The sequence below is a fragment of the Nicotiana tabacum genome, chromosome 18 (genome assembly GCF_000715075.1).
Source record: "Nicotiana tabacum cultivar K326 chromosome 18, ASM71507v2, whole genome shotgun sequence".
Taxonomy (NCBI): domain Eukaryota; kingdom Viridiplantae; phylum Streptophyta; class Magnoliopsida; order Solanales; family Solanaceae; genus Nicotiana; species Nicotiana tabacum.
This window is the reverse complement of record NC_134097.1, coordinates 12,501-30,994: the sequence shown is the minus strand read 5'-3', so window position 1 is coordinate 30,994 and position 18,494 is coordinate 12,501. Positions and strand designations below refer to the sequence as shown.

Sequence of the window (18,494 nt, the reverse complement as noted above, 5' to 3'; positions counted from 1 at the left end):
AGCCTGAATAGTCTGCGGAGGTGCACCCCTCCTACGTTTGGGGCAGACCCTCACCATATGACGGGTATCACCATGCTCAAAGCAATCTCTCGGTGGGCGTGGCTGCTGAAACTAGTTCGGGCTTGGTCGGATGGACTGACCGCTATAGGCACCCCATGTAGGAGGTGCACTAGAAAGTGACTGAGCAAAGTGGGCAACATGGGACTTCGAAATAGCCAGAGCACCACTAGAAGCTGGAAGTGTTGAATGAATTGGACGACTCACAAAGCCTCTACCATAAAGAGTTGTAGCTGGGGCGCGGGCACCACTATATCCTCCGAAATCTCGAGGCCTCTTGGCCTCCCTCTCACGGCCTCGCATACCCTTCAACCTCCATGTGATCTCTACTACCTGCTGGTACAGAGTATCTATCTCCAACTCTCGAGCCATACTGAATCTAATACCATAGTTGAGCCCCTCGATGAATCGGTGGACTCGCTCCCTGACTGTAGAAACCAAGGTAGGTATCAACAATATCAATGTTTCCACAACAAATAGCCCAAGGCTCAACCACAATGTGCACAAAATCTCAACAATAACAAAATGAAAGTGAATTGCTTAACAAGAAAGATATCTCAACAATTAACAACTTCACCTCAATGTGATAACAGCTCTCTCAACTTCAACACTAATAAATCAACAATAAGATATGTCACGAAATAAAAACTTCAATTACAAGTAATTCAACAATTAAAGATGTAACAAGGCAATAAGGTAGACGATAAATTCAACTAAGCATATAAGAGCAAAACAACAAGTGGGAGGTAGAACAAGTGTTAATAATGTCGAACAAAGCATGTAAGGGTAAGTTAACACATGTAAGAGTTGATTAACAATGAGGGATACAACATGTTATGGCAATTCAATTAAAGGCATGGAAAGAGTCTAAATAACCTAAACCGGTCAAATACCGCATATAAGTCGTGTACCAACTATACGACTTTCACATATCACAAATAGCACAACCAATCTCAACTCCTAAGGGGTAGTTCCCCAACACAAAGTTAGGCAACACTACAAGAAATCGGACCTTGCAAGATACTTACCTCAACTAGGCCAACTCAACCCTCTAACCAAAATTGACTTAATATCATCAAAAATTGTAAGGGAAAACAATTACAATAGATAAAGCTAAGATCTTCACATTGTTCCCATAAAGTCAACAAAAGTCAACATAGGGCCCGCCCGGTCAAAACACGGGTCCAAGGGTAGATTCCGACTACCCATAACCTCACGAGTCCATATATGTGATTAGTTTCAAACTCCGAGTCCAAATCAACTCTCAAAGTCGATTTCTAATTTTTCAAAAATTTGACAAAATTTCTCATTTTTTCCTCTTTGATTCACATGATTTTGATGTTAAATTTATATATATATATATATATATATATATATATATATATATATATATATATATATATATATATATATATATATATATATATATATATATATATATATATATATATATATATATATATATATATATATATATATATATATATATATATATATATATATATATATATAAATGGATTAATAAAAGTATTAATGAATTTAAAATCATCCAAAGCGTCCATAAAATCTTACTTTGAATGGTGGATGTGAGCCTTGGACTTTGTCACCTCTTAAAACTCCAAAATCCAACTAAAACCCCTCCAAAAACCTGTTCCCCGTCACTCGATCGGTATTTTACAGCCTAGGCTACTTTTGTGATTCTCACGCTCTACAGTTTGTACCATATCAAACATATTTTTGTAGAACGTTCATTATTTTTGTTGGAACGTCCAAATGACATATGATTAATCGTTAGAAACTAGACTTAAAAAGTTAAAGTCACATCATCTGTTAGTTTGCATTTTTTTTTCCCATTAATATTTTCAACTTTGATTTTTAGAGTTTTTTGTCTACTTTACCACTTCAAAATACTTTCAATTCATAATGATATCGTCTGAACCTGGATGTACCTCGGGCTCACTTTAAATATGCGAGTAAAATTTTAATTGGCCTAAATTAACCTCCAAAATTATGAGACTTTAAATTAAAGTAAGAGGTAGCTAGCATTTACTCATTATTGAATGTTAGTGGCACCCATTTTTATCCAAAGAATAGAGAGTACAAGCGTAGAAAATCAATTGTGAATAGTTAAAACTTTAAACGGTCATAACTTTATGCTCAATTATCGGATTGACGAGATCTTTTTTTTGATTTTCAGTATTTTTTCGAGATCTAGCCGTACAAACAGCCGTAAGGCGGTTTGGAGAAGCCAATTTCGAGAAAAATAGCCTTTTACCCGTTCAATTTGTATTTTCCCCCAAAATGGTACAGACTATATAGTTCATTCTTATAGTATAATTAGATGGAAAAAAAGAGTTCAAGGTCGAAATGTCCGCGATACTCCGAATGTGTATGTCAATTTCAGTGTTTGAAATTCAACTTCAAAAAACGAAGCAAATCTCTTTAGTGATTAATATCTATATTTAAAATAGCATAAACATGTAGATATGTGTAACTTGGCTCATTGGTTTATCCATTACACTTTGGCTATATGTACCTCCACAACAACGGTTCAAACCTGGATGAAAGCAACGTCTCATTTTACCTATCATTTTGAATTTCATAGATATATCTTGGCTATTTTTGTACCTCAAGTACAATGGCTCAAACCTTGATGGTGCATGGACTAGATATGAAGCGTGGAAAGTGTATGTACATGTCACTACATCCGTTAACAAGTCTAGTTGCGCTTGACATGTCATTACATCCGTAAAACGTCTAGTTGCGACGTCGTCGATTGTGATAAAACGGATAAATAGGCGTAAAGTGTATGTCGTTTTAAGGCTTTACACCTTCGCACCAAAAGCGGAAGGAGGAAAGGTGTTAAAGAGAATTTAGAGTGCAAGGAATGTCGGATGCGATCATACCAGCACTAACGCACCGGATCCCATCAGAACTCTGAAGTTAAGCGTGCTTGGGCGAGAGTAGTACTAGGATGGGTGACCCTCTGGGAAGTCCTCGTGTTGCATCCCTTTATTTTTGGCAATATTTGCAACTTACTTCTTTTAATATATCGGCGGTAGCTCTAATAAATTCACAAATGAGTTTTACTTGATATGAACGATATTTTTTTTTACATGAAATAATAATTTTTTTTTAAAGAAAATAATTGTGAGAAAAAGCAATATGCAGCAAATAAGAAAAATATTTACGAGGTTAATCCTTAAGTCTAGTTGCGCTTGACATGTCACTACTTCCGTAAAACGTCTAGTTGCGACGTCGTCGATTGTGATTGTGATATTATCGTCGAGTGCAGCTTGTTGTTGGTGGTGAATGCCTTTGCCCGCGAAAAATAGTAGAAATCAAAAGAAGAATTGCGTAAAACGGATAAATGGGCGTAAAGTGTATGTCGTTTTAAGGCTTTACACCTTTGCACCAAAAGCGGAAGGAGGAAAGGTGTTAAAGAGAATTTAGAGTGCAAGGAATGTTGGATGCGATCAAACCAGCACTAACGCACCGGATCCCATCAGAACTCCGAAGTTAAGCGTGCTTGGGCGAGAGTAGTACTAGGATGGGTGACCCCTTGGGAAGTCCTCGTGTTGCATCCCTTTATTTTTGGCAATATTTGCAACTTACTTCTTTTAATATATCGGTGGTAGCTCTAATAAATTCACAAATGAGTTTTACTTGATATGAACATTATTTTTTTTTACATGAAATAATAAATTTTTTTTAAAGAAAATAATTGTGAGAAAAAGCAATATGCAGTAAATAAGAAAAATATTTACGGAGTTAACCCTTAAGTCTAGTTGCGTTTGACATGTCACTACATCCGTAAAACGTCTAGTTGCGATGTCGTCGATTGTGATTGTGATATTATCGTCGAGTGCGGCTTGTTGTTGGTGGTGAATGCCATTGCCCGCGAAAAATAGTAGAAATCAAAAGAGGAATTGCGTAAAACGGATAAATGGGCGTAAAGTGTATGTCGTTTTAAGGCTTTACACCTTCGCACCAAAAGCGGAAGGAGGAAAGGTGTTAAAGAGAATTTAGAATGCAAGGAATGTCGGATGCGATCATACCAGCACTAACGCACCGGATCCCATCAGAACTCCGAAGTTAATCGTGCTTGTTCGAGAGTAGTACTAGGATGGGTGACCCCCTGGGAAGTCCTCGTGTTGCATCCCTTTGTTTTTGGCAATATTTGCAACTTACTTCTTTTAATATATCGGCGGTAGCTCTAATAAATTCACAAATGAGTTTTACTTGATATGAACGATATTTTTTTTACATGAAATAATAAATTTTTTTTAAAGAATATAATTGTGAGAAAAAGCAATATGCAGTAAATAAGAAAATTATTTACGGGGTTAACCCTTAAGTCTAGTTGCGTTTGACATGTCACTACATCCGTAAAACGTCTAGTTGCGATGTCGTCGATTGTGATTGTGATATTATCGTCGAGTGCGGCTTGTTGTTGGTGGTGAATGCCTTTGCCCGCGAAGAATAGTAGAAATCAAAAGAGGAATTGCATAAAACGGATAAATGGGCGTAAAGTGTATGTCGTTTTAAGGCTTTACACCTTCGCACCAAAAGCGGAAGGAGGAAAGGTGTTAAAGAGAATTAAGAGTGCAAGGAATGTCGGATGCGATCATACCAGCACTAACGCACCGGATCCCATCAGAACTCCGAAGTGAAGCGTGCTTGGGCGAGAGTAGTACTAGGATGGGTGACCCCCTGGGAAGTCCTCGTGTTGCATCCCTTTGTTTTTGGCAATATTTGCAACTTACTACTTTTAATATATCTGCGGTAGCTCTAATAAATTCACAAATGAGTTTTACTTGATATGAACGATATTTTTTTTTTACATGAAATAATAAAATTTTTTTAAAGAAAATAATTGTGAGAAAAAGCAATATGCAGTAAATAAGGAAAATATTTACGGGGTTAACCCTTAAGTCTAGTTGCGCTTGACATGTCACTACATCCGTAAAACATCTAGTTGCGATGTCGTCGATTGTGATTGTGATATTATCGTCGAGTGCGGCTTGTTGTTGGTGGTGAATGTCTTTGCCCGCGAAAAATAGTAGAAATCAAAAGAGGAATTGCGTAAAACGGATAAATGGGCGTAAAGTGTATGTCGTTTTAAGGCTTTACACCTTCGCACCAAAAGCGGAAGGAGGAAAGGTGTTAAAGAGAATTTAGAATGCAAGGAATGTCGGATGCGATCATACCAGCACTAACGCACCGGATCCCATCAGAACTCCGAAGTTAATCGTGCTTGTTCGAGAGTAGTACTAGGATGGGTGACCCCCTGGGAAGTCCTCGTGTTGCATCCCTTTGTTTTTGGCAATATTTGCAACTTACTTCTTTTAATATATCGGCGGTAGCTCTAATAAATTCACAAATGAGTTTTACTTGATATGAACGATATTTTTTTTTACATGAAATAATAAATTTTTTTTAAAGAATATAATTGTGAGAAAAAGCAATATGCAGTAAATAAGAAAATTATTTACGGGGTTAACCCTTAAGTCTAGTTGCGTTTGACATGTCACTACATCCGTAAAACGTCTAGTTGCGATGTCGTCGATTGTGATTGTGATATTATCGTCGAGTGCGGCTTGTTGTTGGTGGTGAATGCCTTTGCCCGCGAAGAATAGTAGAAATCAAAAGAGGAATTGCATAAAACGGATAAATGGGCGTAAAGTGTATGTCGTTTTAAGGCTTTACACCTTCGCACCAAAAGCGGAAGGAGGAAAGGTGTTAAAGAGAATTAAGAGTGCAAGGAATGTCGGATGCGATCATACCAGCACTAACGCACCGGATCCCATCAGAACTCCGAAGTGAAGCGTGCTTGGGCGAGAGTAGTACTAGGATGGGTGACCCCCTGGGAAGTCCTCGTGTTGCATCCCTTTGTTTTTGGCAATATTTGCAACTTACTACTTTTAATATATCTGCGGTAGCTCTAATAAATTCACAAATGAGTTTTACTTGATATGAACGATATTTTTTTTTTACATGAAATAATAAAATTTTTTTAAAGAAAATAATTGTGAGAAAAAGCAATATGCAGTAAATAAGGAAAATATTTACGGGGTTAACCCTTAAGTCTAGTTGCGCTTGACATGTCACTACATCCGTAAAACATCTAGTTGCGATGTCGTCGATTGTGATTGTGATATTATCGTCGAGTGCGGCTTGTTGTTGGTGGTGAATGTCTTTGCCCGCGAAAAATAGTAGAAATCAAAAGAGGAATTGCGTAAAACGGATAAATGGGCGTAAAGTGTATGTCGTTTTAAGGCTTTACACATTCGCACCAAAAGCGGAAGGAGGAAAGGTGTTAAAGAGAATTTAGAGTGCAAGGAATGTCGGATGCGATCATACCAGCACTAACGCACCGGATCCCATCAGAACTCCGAAGTTAATCGTGCTTGTTCGAGAGTAGTACTAGGATGGGTGACCCCCTGGGAAGTCCTCGTGTTGCATCCCTTTGTTTTTGGCAATATTTGCAACTTACTTCTTTTAATATATCGGCGGTAGCTCTAATAAATTCACAAATGAGTTTTACTTGATATGAACGATATTTTTTTTACATGAAATAATAAATTTTTTTTAAAGAAAATAATTGTGAGAAAAAGCAATATGCAGTAAATAAGAAAAATATTTACGGGGTCAACCCTTAAGTCTAGTTGCGCTTGACATGTCACTACATCCGTAAAACGTCTAGTTGCGACGTCGTCGATTGTGATTGTGATATTATCGTCGAGTGCGGCTTGTTGTTGGTGGTGAATGCCTTTGCCCGCGAAAAATAGTAGAAATCAAAAGAGGAATTGCGTAAAACGGATAAATGGGCGTAAAGTGTATGTCGTTTTAAGCCTTTACACCTTCGCACCAAAAGCGGAAGGAGGAAAGGTGTTAAAGAGAATTTAGAGTGCAAGGAATGTCGGATGCGATCATACCAGCACTTTTTTTAAAAAAAAAATAATTGTGAGAAAAAGCAATATGCAGTAAATAAGGAAAATATTTACGGGGTTAACCCTTAAGTCTAGTTGCGCTTGACATGTCACTACATCCGTAAAACGTCTAGTTGCGATGTCGTCAATTGTGATTGTGATATTATCGTCGAGTGCGGCTTGTTGTTGGTGGTGAATGCCTTTGCCCGCGAAAAATAGTAGAAATCAAAAGAGGAATTGCGTAAAACGGATAAATGGGCGTAAAGTGTATGTCGTTTTAAGGCTTTACACCTTCGCACCAAAAGCGGAAGGAGGAAAGGTGTTAAAGAGAATTTAGAGTGCAAGGAATGTCGGATGCGATCATACCAGCACTAACGCACCGGATCCCATCAGAACTCCGAAGTTAATCGTGCTTGTTCGAGAGTAGTACTAGGATGGGTGACCCCCTGGAAAGTCCTCGTGTTGCATCCCTTTGTTTTTGGCAATATTTGCAACTTACTTCTTTTAATATATCGGCGGTAGCTCTAATAAATTCACAAATGAGTTTTACTTGATATGAACGATATTTCTTTTTACATGAAATAATAAAATTTGTTTAAAGAAAATAATTGTGAGAAAAAGTAATATGCAATAAATAAGGAAAATATTTACGGGGTTAACCCTTAATTCTAGTTGCGCTTGACATGTCACTACATCCGTAAAACGTCTAGATGCGATGTCGTCGATTGTGATTGTGATATTATCGTCGAGTGCGGCTTGTTGTTGGTGGTGAATGCCATTGCCCGCGAAAAATAGTAGAAATCAAAAGAGGAATTGCGTAAAACGGATAAATGGGCGTAAAGTGTATGTCGTTTTAAGGCTTTACACCTTCGCACCAAAAGCGGAAGGAGGAAAGGTGTTAAAGAGAATTTAGAGTGCAAGGAATGTCGGATGCGATCATACCAGCACTAACGCATCGGATCCCATCAGAACTCCGAAGTTAATCGTGCTTGTTCGAGAGTAGTACTAGGATGGGTGACCCCCTGGGAAGTCCTCGTGTTGCATCCCTTTGTTTTTGGCAATATTTGCAACTTACTTCTTTTAATATATCTGCGGTAGCTCTAATAAATTCACAAATGAGTTTTACTTGATATGAACGATATTTTTTTTTACATGAAATAATAAAATTTTTTTAAAGAAAATAATTGTGAGAAAAAGCAATATGCAGTAAATAAGGAAAATATTTACGGGGTTAACCCTTAAGTCTAGTTGCGCTTGACATGTCACTACATCCGTAAAATGTCTAGTTGCGATGTTGTCGATTGTGATTGTGATATTATCGTCGAGTGCGGCTTGTTGTTGGTGGTGAATGCCTTTGCCCGCGAAAAATAGTAGAAATCAAAAGAGGAATTGCATAAAACGGATAAATGGGCGTAAAGTATATGTCGTTTTAAGGCTTTACACCTTCGCACCAAAAGCGGAAGGAGGAAAGGTGTTAAAGAGAATTAAGAGTGCAAGGAATGTCGGATGCGATCATACCAGCACTAACGCACCGGACCCCATCAGAACTCCGAAGTTAAGCGTGCTTGGGCGAGAGTAGTACTAGGATGGGTGACCCCCCGAGGAAGTCCTCGTGTTGCATCCCTTTGTTTTTGGCAATATTTGCAACTTACTACTTTTAATATATCTGCGGTAGCTCTAATAAATTCACAAATGAGTTTTACTTGATATGAACGATATTTTTTTTTTACATGAAATAATAAAAAATTTTTAAAGAAAATAATTGTGAGAAAAAGCAATATGCAGTAAATAAGGAAAATATTTACGGGGTTAACCCTTAAGTCTAGTTGCGCTTGACATGTCACTACATCCGTAAAACATCTAGTTGCGATGTCGTCGATTGTGATTGTGATATTATCGTCGAGTGCGGCTTGTTGTTGGTGGTGAATGTCTTTGCCCGCGAAAAATAGTAGAAATCAAAAGAGGAATTGCGTAAAACGGATAAATGGGCGTAAAGTGTATGTCGTTTTAAGGCTTTACACATTCGCACCAAAAGCGGAAGGAGGAAAGGTGTTAAAGAGAATTTAGAGTGCAAGGAATGTCGGATGCGATCATACCAGCACTAACACACCGGATCCCATCAGAACTCCGAAGTTAAGCGCGCTTGGGCGAGAGTAGTACTAGGATGGGTGACCCCCTGGGAAGTCCTCGTGTTGCATCCCTTTGTTTTTGGCAATATTTGCAACTTACTTCTTTTAATATATCGGCGGTAGCTCTAATAAATTCACAAATGAGTTTTACTTGATATGAACGATATTTTTTTTTTTACATGAAATAATAAATTTTTTTTAAAGAAAATAATTGTGAGAAAAAGCAATATGCAGTAAATAAGAAAAATATTTACGGGGTCAACCCTTAAGTCTAGTTGCGCTTGACATGTCACTACATCCGTAAAACGTCTAGTTGCGACGTCGTCGATTGTGATTGTGATATTATCGTCGAGTGCGGCTTGTTGTTGGTGGTGAATGCCTTTGCCCGCAAAAAATAGTAGAAATCAAAAGAGGAATTGCGTAAAACGGATAAATGGGCGTAAAGTGTATGTCGTTTTAAGCCTTTACACCTTCGCACCAAAAGCGGAAGGAGAAAAGGTGTTAAAGAGAATTTAGAGTGCAAGGAATGTCGGATGCGATCATACCAGCACAAACGCACCGGATCCCATCAGAACTCCGAAGTGAAGCGTGCTTGGGCGAGAGTAGTACTAGGATGGCTGACCCCCTGGGAAGTCCTCGTGTTGCATCCCTTTGTTTTTGGCAATATTTGCAACTTACTTCCTTTAATATATCGGCGGTAGCTCTAATAAATTCACAAATGAGTTTTACTTGATATGAACGATATATTTTTTTTACATGAAATAATAAATTTTTTTTAAAGAAAATAATTGTGAGAAAAAGCAATATGCAGTAAATAAGGAAAATATTTACGGGGTTAACCCTTAAGTCTAGTTGCGCTTGACATGTCACTACATCCGTAAAACGTCTAGTTGCGATGTCGTCGATTGTGATTGTGATATTATCATCGAGTGCGGCTTGTTGTTGGTGGTGAATGCCTTTGCCCGCGAAAAATAGTAGAAATCAAAAGAGGAATTGCGTAAAACGGATAAATGGGCGTAAAGTGTATGTCGTTTTAAGGCTTTACACCTTCGCACCAAAAGCGGAAGGAGGAAAGGTGTTAAAGAGAATTTAGAGTGCAAGAAATGTCGGATGCGATCAAACCAGCACTAACGCACCGGATCCCATCAGAACTCCGAAGTTAAGCGTGCTTGGGCGAGAGTAGTACTAGGATGGGTGACCCCCTGGGAAGTCCTCGTGTTGCATCCCTTTATTTTTGGCAATATTTGCAACTTACTTCTTTTAATATATCGGCGGTAGCTCTAATAAAGTCACAAATGAGTTTTACTTGATAAGAACGATATTTGTTTTTTACATGAAATAATAATTTTTTTTTAAAAAAAATAATTGTGAGAAAAAGCAATATGCAGTAAATAAGGAAAATATTTACGGGGTTAACCCTTAAGTCTAGTTGCGCTTGACATGTCACTACATCCGTAAAACGTCTAGTTGCGATGTCGTCAATTGTGATTGTGATAATATCGTCGAGTGCGGCTTGTTGTTGGTGGTGAATGCCTTTGCCCGCGAAAAATAGTAGAAATCAAAAGAGGAATTGCGTAAAACGGATAAATGGGCGTAAAGTGTATGTCGTTTTAAGGCTTTACACCTTCGCACCAAAAGCGGAAGGAGGAAAGGTGTTAATGAGAATTTAGAGTGCAAGGAATGTCGGATGCGATCATACCAGCACAAACGCACCGGATCCCATCAGAACTGCGAAGTGAAGCGTGCTTGGGCGAGAGTAGTACTAGGATGGGTGACCCCCTGGGAAGTCCTCGTGTTGCATCCCTTTGTTTTTGGCAATATTTGCAACTTACTTCCTTTAATATATCGGCGGTAGCTCTAATAAATTCACAAATGAGTTTTACTTGATATGAACATTATTTTTTTTTACATGAAATAATAAATTTTTTTTAAAGAAAATAATTGTGAGAAAAAGCAATATGCAGTAAATAAGGAAAATATTTACGGGGTTAACCCTTAAGTCTAGTTGCGCTTGACATGTCACTACATCCGTAAAACGTCTAGTTGCGATGTCGTCGATTGTGATTGTGATATTATCGTCGAGTGCGGCTTGTTGTTGGTGGTGAATGCCTTTGCCCGCGAAAAATAGTAGAAATCAAAAGAGGAATTGCGTAAAACGGATAAATGGGCGTAAAGTGTATGTCGTTTTAAGGCTTTACACCTTCGCACCAAAAGCGGAAGGAGGAAAGGTGTTAAAGAGAATTTAGAGTGCAAGCAATGTCGGATGCGATCATACCAGCACTAACGCACCGGATCCCATCAGAACTCCGAAGTTAAGCGTGCTTGGGCGAGAGTAGTACTAGGATGGGTGACCCCCTGGGAAGTCCTCGTGTTGCATCCCTTTATTTTTGGCAATATTTGCAACTTACTTCTTTTAATATATAGGCGATAGCTCTAATAATTTCACAAATGAGTTTTACTTGATATGAACGATATTTTTTTTTACATGAAATTATAAATTTTTTTTAAAGAAAATAATTGTGAGAAAAAGCAATATGCAGTAAATAAGGAAAATATTTACGGGGTTAACCCTTAAGTCTAGTTGCGCTTGACATGTCACTACATCCGTAAAATGTCTAGTTGCGATGTTGTCGATTGTGATTGTGATATTATCGTCGAGTGCGGCTTGTTGTTGGTGGTGAATGCCTTTGCCCGCGAAAAATAGTAGAAATCAAAAGAGGAATTGCATAAAACGGATAAATGGGCGTAAAGTGTATGTCGTTTTAAGGCTTTACACCTTCGCACCAAAAGCGGAAGGAGGAAAGGTGTTAAAGAGAATTTAGAGTGCAAGGAATGTCGGATGCGATCATACCAGCACAAACGCACCGGATCCCATCAGAACTGCGAAGTGAAGCGTGCTTGGGCGAGAGTAGTACTAGGATGGGTGACCCCCTGGGAAGTCCTCGTGTTGCATCCCTTTGTTTTTGGCAATATTTGCAACTTACTTCCTTTAATATATCGGCGGTAGCTCTAATAAATTCACAAATGAGTTTTACTTGATATGAACGATATTTCTTTTTACATGAAATAATAAATTTTTTTTAAAGAAAATAATTGTGAGAAAAAGCAATATGCAGTAAATAAGGAAAATATTTACGGGGTTAACCCTTAAGTCTAGTTGCGCTTGACATGTCACTACATCCGTAAAACGTCTAGTTGCGATATCGTCGATTGTGATTGTGATATTATCGTCGAGTGCGGCTTGTTGTTGTTGGTGAATTCCTTTGCCCGCGAAAAATAGTAGAAATCAAAAGAGGAATTGCGTAAAACGGATAAATGGGCGTAAAGTGTATGTCGTTTTAAGGCTTTACACCTTCGCACCAAAAACGGAAGGAGGAAAGGTGTTAAAGAGAATTTAGAGTGCAAGGAATGTCGGATGCGATCATACCAGCACTAACGCACCGGATCCCATCAGAACTCCGAAGTTAAGCGCGCTTGGGCGAGAGTAGTACTAGGATGGGTGACCCCCTGGGAAGTCCTCGTGTTGCATCCCTTTGTTTTTGGCAATATTTGCAACTTACTTCTTTTAATATATCGGCGGTAGCTCTAATAAATTCACAAATGAGTTTTACTTGATATGAACGATATTTTTTTTTTACATGAAATAATAAATTTTTTTTAAAGAATATAATTGTGAGTAAAAGATATATGCAGTAAATAAGGAAAATATTTACGGGGTTAACCCTTAAGTCTAGTTGCGCTTGACATGTAACTACATCCGTAAAACGTCTAGTTGCGATGTCGTCGATTGTGATTGTGATATTATCATCGAGTGCGGCTTGTTGTTGGTGGTGAATGCCTTTGCCCGCGAAAAATAGTAGAAATCAAAAGAGGAATTGCGTAAAACGGATAAATGGGCGTAAAGTGTATGTCGTTTTAAGGCTTTACACCTTCGCACCAAAAGCGGAAGGAGGAAAGGTGTTATAGAGAATTTAGAGTGCAAGGAATGTCGGATGCGATCATACCAGCACTAACGCACCGGATCCCATCAGAACTCCGAAGTCAAGCGTGCTTGGGCGAGAGTAGTACTAGGATGGCTGACCCCCTGGGAAGTCCTCGTGTTGCATCCCTTTGTTTTTGGCAATATTTGCAACTTACTTCCTTTAATATATCGGCGGTAGCTCTAATAAATTCACAAATGAGTTTTACTTGATATGAACGATATATTTTTTTTACATGAAATAATAAATTTTTTTTAAAGAATATAATTGTGAGAAAAAGCAATATGCAGTAAATAAGAAAATTATTTACGGGGTTAACCCTTAAGTCTAGTTGCGCTTGACATGTCACTACATCCGTAAAACGTCTAGTTGCGATGTCGTCGATTGTGATTGTGATATTATCGTCGAGTGCGGCTTGTTGTTGGTGGTGAATGCCTTTGCCCGCGAAAAATAGTAGAAATCAAAAGAGGAATTGCGTAAAACGGATAAATGGGCGTAAAGTGTATGTCGTTTTAAGGCTTTACACCTTCGCACCAAAAGCGGAAGGAGGAAAGGTGTTGAAGAGAATTTAGAGTGCAAGGAATGTCGGATGCGATCATACCAGCACAAACGCACCGGATCCCATCAGAACTCCGAAGTGAAACGTGCTTGGGCGAGAGTAGTACTAGGATGGCTGACCCCCTGGGAAGTCCTCGTGTTGCATCCCTTTGTTTTTGGCAATATTTGCAACTTACTTCCTTTAATATATCGGCGGTAGCTCTAATAAATTCACAAATGAGTTTTACTTGATATGAACATTATTTTTTTTTACATGAAATAATAAATTTTTTTTAAAGAAAATAATTGTGAGAAAAAGCAATATGCAGTAAATAAGGAAAATATTTACGGGGTTAACCCTTAAGTCTAGTTGTGCTTGACATGTCACTACATCCGTAAAACGTCTAGTTGCGATGTCGTCGATTGTGATTGTGATATTATCGTCGAGTGCGGCTTGTTGTTGGTGGTGAATGCCTTTGCCCGCGAAAAATAGTAGAAATCAAAAGAGAAATTGCGTAAAACGGATAAATGGGCGTAAAGTGTATGTCGTTTTAAGGCTTTACACCTTCGCACCAAAAGCGGAAGGAGGAAAGGTGTTATAGAGAATTTAGAGTGCAAGGAATGTCGGATGCGATCATACCAGCACTAACGCACCGGATCCCATCAGAACTCCGAAGTTAAGCGTACTTGGGCGAGAGTAGTACTAGGATGGGTGACCCCCTGGGAAGTCCTCGTGTTGCATCCCTTTGTTTTTGGCAATATTTGCAACTTACTTCTTTTAATATATCGGCGGTAGCTCTAATAAATTCACAAATGAGTTTTACTTGATATGAACGATATTTTTTTTACATGAAATAATAAATTTTTTTTAAAGAATATAATTGTGAGAAAAAGCAATATGCAGTTAATAAGGAAAATATTTACGGGGTTAACCCTTAAGTCTAGTTGCGCTTGACATGTCACTACATCCGTAAAACGTCTAGTTACGATGTCGTCGATTGTGATTGTGATATTATCGTCGAGTGCGGCTTGTTGTTGGTGGTGAATCCCTTTGCCCGCGAAAAATAGTAGAAATCAAAAAAGGAATTGTGTAAAACGGATAAATGGGCGTAAAGTGTATGTCGTTTTAAGCCTTTACACCTTCGCACCAAAAGCGGAAGGAGGAAAGGTGTTAAAGAGAATTTAGAGTGCAAGGAATGTCGGATGCGATCATACCAGCACTAACGCATCGGATCCAATCAGAACTCCGAAGTTAAGCGTGCTTGAGCGAGAGTAGTACTAGGATGGGTGACCCCCTGGGAATTCCTCGTGTTGCATCCCTTTGTTTTTGGCAATATTTGCAACTTACTTCTTTTAATATATCGGCGGTAGCTCTAATAAATTCACAAATGAGTTTTACTTGATATGAACGATATATTTTTTTTACATGAAATAATAAATTTTTTTTAAAGAATATAATTGTGAGAAAAAGCAATATGCAGTAAATAAGAAAATTATTTACGGGGTTAACCCTTAAGTCTAGTTGCGTTTGACATGTCACTACATCCGTAAAACGTCTAGTTGCGATGTCGTCGATTGTGATTGTGATATTATCGTCGAGTGCGGCTTGTTGTTGGTGGTGAATGCCTTTGCCCGCGAAGAATAGTAGAAATCAAAAGAGGAATTGCGTAAAACGGATAAATGGGCGTAAAGTGTATGTCGTTTTAAGGCTTTACACCTTCGCACCAAAAGCGGAAGGAGGAAAGGTGTTAAAGAGAATTTAAAGTGCAAGGAATGTCAGATGCGATCATACCAGCACTAACGCACCGGATCCCATCAGAACTCCGAAGTTAAGCTTGCTTGGGTGAGAGTAGTACTAGGATGGGTGACCCCCTGGGAAGTCCTCGTGTTGCATCCCTTTGTTTTTGGCAATATTTGCAACTTACTTCTTTTAATATATCGGCGGTAGCTCTAATAAATTCACAAATGAGTTTTACTTGATATGAACGATATTTTTTTTTACATGAAATAATAAATTTTTTTTAAAGAAAATAATTGTGAGAAAAAGCAATATGCAGTAAATAAGAAAAATATTTACGGGGTCAACCCTTAAGTCTAGTTGCGCTTGACATGTCACTACATCCGTAAAACGTCTAGTTGCGACGTCGTCGATTGTGATTGTGATATTATCGTCGAGTGCGGCTTGTTGTTGGTGGTGAATGCCTTTGCCCGCAAAAAATAGTAGAAATCAAAAGAGGAATTGCGTAAAACGGATAAATGGGCGTAAAGTGTATGTCGTTTTAAGCCTTTACACCTTCGCACCAAAAGCGGAAGGAGGAAAGGTGTTAAAGAGAATATAGAGTGCAAGGAATGTCGGATGCGATCATACCAGCACAAACGCACCGGATCCCATCAGAACTCCGAAGTGAAGCGTGCTTGGGCGAGAGTAGTACTAGGATGGCTGACCCCCTGGGAAGTCCTCGTGTTGCATCCCTTTGTTTTTGGCAATATTTGCAACTTACTTCCTTTAATATATCGGCGGTAGCTCTAATAAATTCACAAATGAGTTTTACTTGATATGAACGATATATTTTTTTTACATGAAATAATAAATTTTTTTTAAAGAAAATAATTGTGAGAAAAAGCAATATGCAGTAAATAAGGAAAATATTTACGGGGTTAACCCTTAAGTCTAGTTGCGCTTGACATGTCACTACATCCGTAAAACGTCTAGTTGTGATGTCGTCGATTGTGATTGTGATATTATCATCGAGTGCGGCTTGTTGTTGGTGGTGAATGCCTTTGCCCGCGAAAAATAGTAGAAATCAAAAGAGGAATTGCGTAAAACGGATAAATGGGCGTAAAGTGTATGTCGTTTTAATGCTTTACACCTTCGCACCAAAAGCGGAAGGAGGAAAGGTGTTAAAGAGAATTTAGAGTGCAAGAAATGTCGGATGCGATCAAACCAGCACTAACGCACCGGATCCCATCAGAACTTTGAAGTTAAGCGTGCTTGGGCGAGAGTAGTACTAGGATGGGTGACCCCCTGGGAAGTCCTCGTGTTGCATCCCTTTATTTTTGGCAATATTTGCAACTTACTTCTTTTAATATATCGGCGGTAGCTCTAATAAATTCACAAATGAGTTTTACTTGATAAGAGCGATATTTTTTTTTTACATGAAATAATAATTTTTTTAAAAAAAAAATAATTGTGAGAAAAAGCAATATGCAGTAAATAAGAAAATTATTTACGGGGTTAACCCTTAAGTCTAGTTGCGCTTGACATGTCACTACATCCGTAAAACGTCTAGTTGCGATGTCGTCAATTGTGATTGTGATATTATCGTCGAGTGCGGCTTGTTGTTGGTGGTGAATGCCTTTGCCCGCGAAAAATAGTAGAAATCAAAAGAGGAATTGCGTAAAACGGATAAATGGGCGTAAAGTGTATGTCGTTTTAAGGCTTTACACCTTCGCACCAAAAGCGGAAGGAGGAAAGGTGTTAATGAGAATTTAGAGTGCAAGGAATGTCGGATGCGATCATACCAGCACTAACGCACCGGATCCCATCAGAACTCCGAAGTGAAGCGTGCTTGGGCGAGAGTAGTACTAGGATGGGTGACCCCCTGGGAAGTCCTCGTGTTGCATCCCTTTGTTTTTGGCAATATTTGCAACTTACTTCTTTTAATATATAGGCGATAGCTCTAATAAATTCACAAATGAGTTTTACTTGATATGAACGATATTTTTTTTTACATGAAATTATAAATTTTTTTTAAAGAAAATAATTGTGAGAAAAAGCAATATGCAGTAAATAAGGAAAATATTTACGGGGTTAACCCTTAAGTCTAGTTGCGCTTGACATGTCACTACATCCGTAAAATGTCTAGTTGCGATGTTGTCGATTGTGATTGTGATATTATCGTCGAGTGCGGCTTGTTGTTGGTGGTGAATGCCTTTGCCCGCGAAAAATAGTAGAAATCAAAAGAGGAATTGCGTAAAACGGATAAATGGGCGTAAAGTGTATGTCGTTTTAAGGCTTTACACCTTCGCACCAAAAGCGGAAGGAGGAAAGGTGTTAAAGAGAATTTAGAGTGCAAGGAATGTCGGATGCGATCATACCAGCACAAACGCACCGGATCCCATCAGAACTGCGAAGTGAAGCGTGCTTGGGCGAGAGTAGTACTAGGATGGGTGACCCCCTGGGAAGTCCTCGTGTTGCATCCCTTTGTTTTTGGCAATATTTGCAACTTACTTCCTTTAATATATCGGCGGTAGCTCTAATAAATTCACAAATGAGTTTTACTTGATATGAACGATATTTCTTTTTACATGAAATAATAAATTTTTTTTAAAGAAAATAATTGTGAGAAAAAGCAATATGCAGTAAATAAGGAAAATATTTACGGGGTTAACCCTTAAGTCTAGTTGCGCTTGACATGTCACTACATTCGTAAAACGTCTAGTTGCGATGTCGTCGATTGTGATTGTGATATTATCGTCGAGTGCGGCTTGTTGTTGGTGGTGAATGCCTTTGCCCGCGAAAAATAGTAGAAATCAAAAGAGGAATTGCATAAAACGGATAAATGGGCGTAAAGTGTATGTCGTTTTAAGGCTTTACACCTTCGCACCAAAAGCGGAAGGAGGAAAGGTGTTAAAGAGAATTTAGAATGCAAGGAATGTCGGATGCGATCATACCAGCACTAACGCACCGGATCCCATCAGAACTCCGAAGTTAAGCGTCCTTGGGCGAGAGTAGTACTAGGATGGGTGACCCCCTTGGAAGTCCTCGTGTTGCATCCCTTTGTTTTTGGCAATATTTGCAACTTACATCTTTTAATATATCGGCGGTAGCTCTAATAAATTCACAAATGAGTTTTACT

At 38.6% G+C, this 18,494-nt stretch overlaps 27 non-coding genes across 27 annotated transcripts; all 27 read left to right on the top strand.

Annotated features, from left to right (window-relative positions):
• Window positions 1-2,949: 2,949 nt before the first annotated feature.
• Window positions 2,950-3,068, top strand: LOC142173111 (5S ribosomal RNA). Its single transcript, XR_012702541.1, has one exon. It is a non-coding gene; the product is annotated as a 5S ribosomal RNA (ribosomal RNA).
• Window positions 3,069-3,525: 457 nt separating this feature from the next.
• LOC142173069 (5S ribosomal RNA) lies at window positions 3,526-3,644 on the top strand. Its single transcript, XR_012702499.1, has one exon. It is a non-coding gene; the product is annotated as a 5S ribosomal RNA (ribosomal RNA).
• A 457-nt stretch (window positions 3,645-4,101) lies between these two features.
• LOC142173201 (5S ribosomal RNA) lies at window positions 4,102-4,220 on the top strand. Its single transcript, XR_012702628.1, has one exon. It is a non-coding gene; the product is annotated as a 5S ribosomal RNA (ribosomal RNA).
• A 456-nt stretch (window positions 4,221-4,676) lies between these two features.
• Window positions 4,677-4,795, top strand: LOC142173048 (5S ribosomal RNA). The gene has a single exon (XR_012702482.1). It is a non-coding gene; the product is annotated as a 5S ribosomal RNA (ribosomal RNA).
• Window positions 4,796-5,253: 458 nt separating this feature from the next.
• Window positions 5,254-5,372, top strand: LOC142173199 (5S ribosomal RNA). Its single transcript, XR_012702626.1, has one exon. It is a non-coding gene; the product is annotated as a 5S ribosomal RNA (ribosomal RNA).
• Window positions 5,373-5,829: 457 nt separating this feature from the next.
• Window positions 5,830-5,948, top strand: LOC142173037 (5S ribosomal RNA). Its single transcript, XR_012702471.1, has one exon. It is a non-coding gene; the product is annotated as a 5S ribosomal RNA (ribosomal RNA).
• A 458-nt stretch (window positions 5,949-6,406) lies between these two features.
• LOC142173198 (5S ribosomal RNA) lies at window positions 6,407-6,525 on the top strand. The gene has a single exon (XR_012702625.1). It is a non-coding gene; the product is annotated as a 5S ribosomal RNA (ribosomal RNA).
• Window positions 6,526-7,341: 816 nt separating this feature from the next.
• LOC142173204 (5S ribosomal RNA) lies at window positions 7,342-7,460 on the top strand. The gene has a single exon (XR_012702631.1). It is a non-coding gene; the product is annotated as a 5S ribosomal RNA (ribosomal RNA).
• A 457-nt stretch (window positions 7,461-7,917) lies between these two features.
• Window positions 7,918-8,036, top strand: LOC142173203 (5S ribosomal RNA). Its single transcript, XR_012702630.1, has one exon. It is a non-coding gene; the product is annotated as a 5S ribosomal RNA (ribosomal RNA).
• A 457-nt stretch (window positions 8,037-8,493) lies between these two features.
• Window positions 8,494-8,613, top strand: LOC142173197 (5S ribosomal RNA). The gene has a single exon (XR_012702624.1). It is a non-coding gene; the product is annotated as a 5S ribosomal RNA (ribosomal RNA).
• Window positions 8,614-9,071: 458 nt separating this feature from the next.
• Window positions 9,072-9,190, top strand: LOC142173100 (5S ribosomal RNA). The gene has a single exon (XR_012702530.1). It is a non-coding gene; the product is annotated as a 5S ribosomal RNA (ribosomal RNA).
• A 459-nt stretch (window positions 9,191-9,649) lies between these two features.
• On the top strand, window positions 9,650-9,768 carry LOC142173179 (5S ribosomal RNA). The gene has a single exon (XR_012702608.1). It is a non-coding gene; the product is annotated as a 5S ribosomal RNA (ribosomal RNA).
• A 458-nt stretch (window positions 9,769-10,226) lies between these two features.
• LOC142173059 (5S ribosomal RNA) lies at window positions 10,227-10,345 on the top strand. The gene has a single exon (XR_012702493.1). It is a non-coding gene; the product is annotated as a 5S ribosomal RNA (ribosomal RNA).
• Window positions 10,346-10,803: 458 nt separating this feature from the next.
• LOC142173196 (5S ribosomal RNA) lies at window positions 10,804-10,922 on the top strand. The gene has a single exon (XR_012702623.1). It is a non-coding gene; the product is annotated as a 5S ribosomal RNA (ribosomal RNA).
• Window positions 10,923-11,379: 457 nt separating this feature from the next.
• Window positions 11,380-11,498, top strand: LOC142173032 (5S ribosomal RNA). Its single transcript, XR_012702466.1, has one exon. It is a non-coding gene; the product is annotated as a 5S ribosomal RNA (ribosomal RNA).
• Window positions 11,499-11,955: 457 nt separating this feature from the next.
• Window positions 11,956-12,074, top strand: LOC142173195 (5S ribosomal RNA). Its single transcript, XR_012702622.1, has one exon. It is a non-coding gene; the product is annotated as a 5S ribosomal RNA (ribosomal RNA).
• Window positions 12,075-12,531: 457 nt separating this feature from the next.
• On the top strand, window positions 12,532-12,650 carry LOC142173079 (5S ribosomal RNA). The gene has a single exon (XR_012702509.1). It is a non-coding gene; the product is annotated as a 5S ribosomal RNA (ribosomal RNA).
• A 458-nt stretch (window positions 12,651-13,108) lies between these two features.
• Window positions 13,109-13,227, top strand: LOC142173145 (5S ribosomal RNA). The gene has a single exon (XR_012702578.1). It is a non-coding gene; the product is annotated as a 5S ribosomal RNA (ribosomal RNA).
• A 458-nt stretch (window positions 13,228-13,685) lies between these two features.
• Window positions 13,686-13,804, top strand: LOC142173190 (5S ribosomal RNA). The gene has a single exon (XR_012702617.1). It is a non-coding gene; the product is annotated as a 5S ribosomal RNA (ribosomal RNA).
• A 457-nt stretch (window positions 13,805-14,261) lies between these two features.
• LOC142173089 (5S ribosomal RNA) lies at window positions 14,262-14,380 on the top strand. Its single transcript, XR_012702518.1, has one exon. It is a non-coding gene; the product is annotated as a 5S ribosomal RNA (ribosomal RNA).
• Window positions 14,381-14,836: 456 nt separating this feature from the next.
• Window positions 14,837-14,955, top strand: LOC142173202 (5S ribosomal RNA). Its single transcript, XR_012702629.1, has one exon. It is a non-coding gene; the product is annotated as a 5S ribosomal RNA (ribosomal RNA).
• A 458-nt stretch (window positions 14,956-15,413) lies between these two features.
• On the top strand, window positions 15,414-15,532 carry LOC142173192 (5S ribosomal RNA). Its single transcript, XR_012702619.1, has one exon. It is a non-coding gene; the product is annotated as a 5S ribosomal RNA (ribosomal RNA).
• Window positions 15,533-15,989: 457 nt separating this feature from the next.
• Window positions 15,990-16,108, top strand: LOC142173177 (5S ribosomal RNA). The gene has a single exon (XR_012702606.1). It is a non-coding gene; the product is annotated as a 5S ribosomal RNA (ribosomal RNA).
• Window positions 16,109-16,566: 458 nt separating this feature from the next.
• LOC142173187 (5S ribosomal RNA) lies at window positions 16,567-16,685 on the top strand. The gene has a single exon (XR_012702614.1). It is a non-coding gene; the product is annotated as a 5S ribosomal RNA (ribosomal RNA).
• A 458-nt stretch (window positions 16,686-17,143) lies between these two features.
• LOC142173208 (5S ribosomal RNA) lies at window positions 17,144-17,262 on the top strand. The gene has a single exon (XR_012702634.1). It is a non-coding gene; the product is annotated as a 5S ribosomal RNA (ribosomal RNA).
• A 457-nt stretch (window positions 17,263-17,719) lies between these two features.
• Window positions 17,720-17,838, top strand: LOC142173194 (5S ribosomal RNA). The gene has a single exon (XR_012702621.1). It is a non-coding gene; the product is annotated as a 5S ribosomal RNA (ribosomal RNA).
• A 457-nt stretch (window positions 17,839-18,295) lies between these two features.
• Window positions 18,296-18,414, top strand: LOC142173181 (5S ribosomal RNA). The gene has a single exon (XR_012702609.1). It is a non-coding gene; the product is annotated as a 5S ribosomal RNA (ribosomal RNA).
• Window positions 18,415-18,494: the final 80 nt, after the last annotated feature.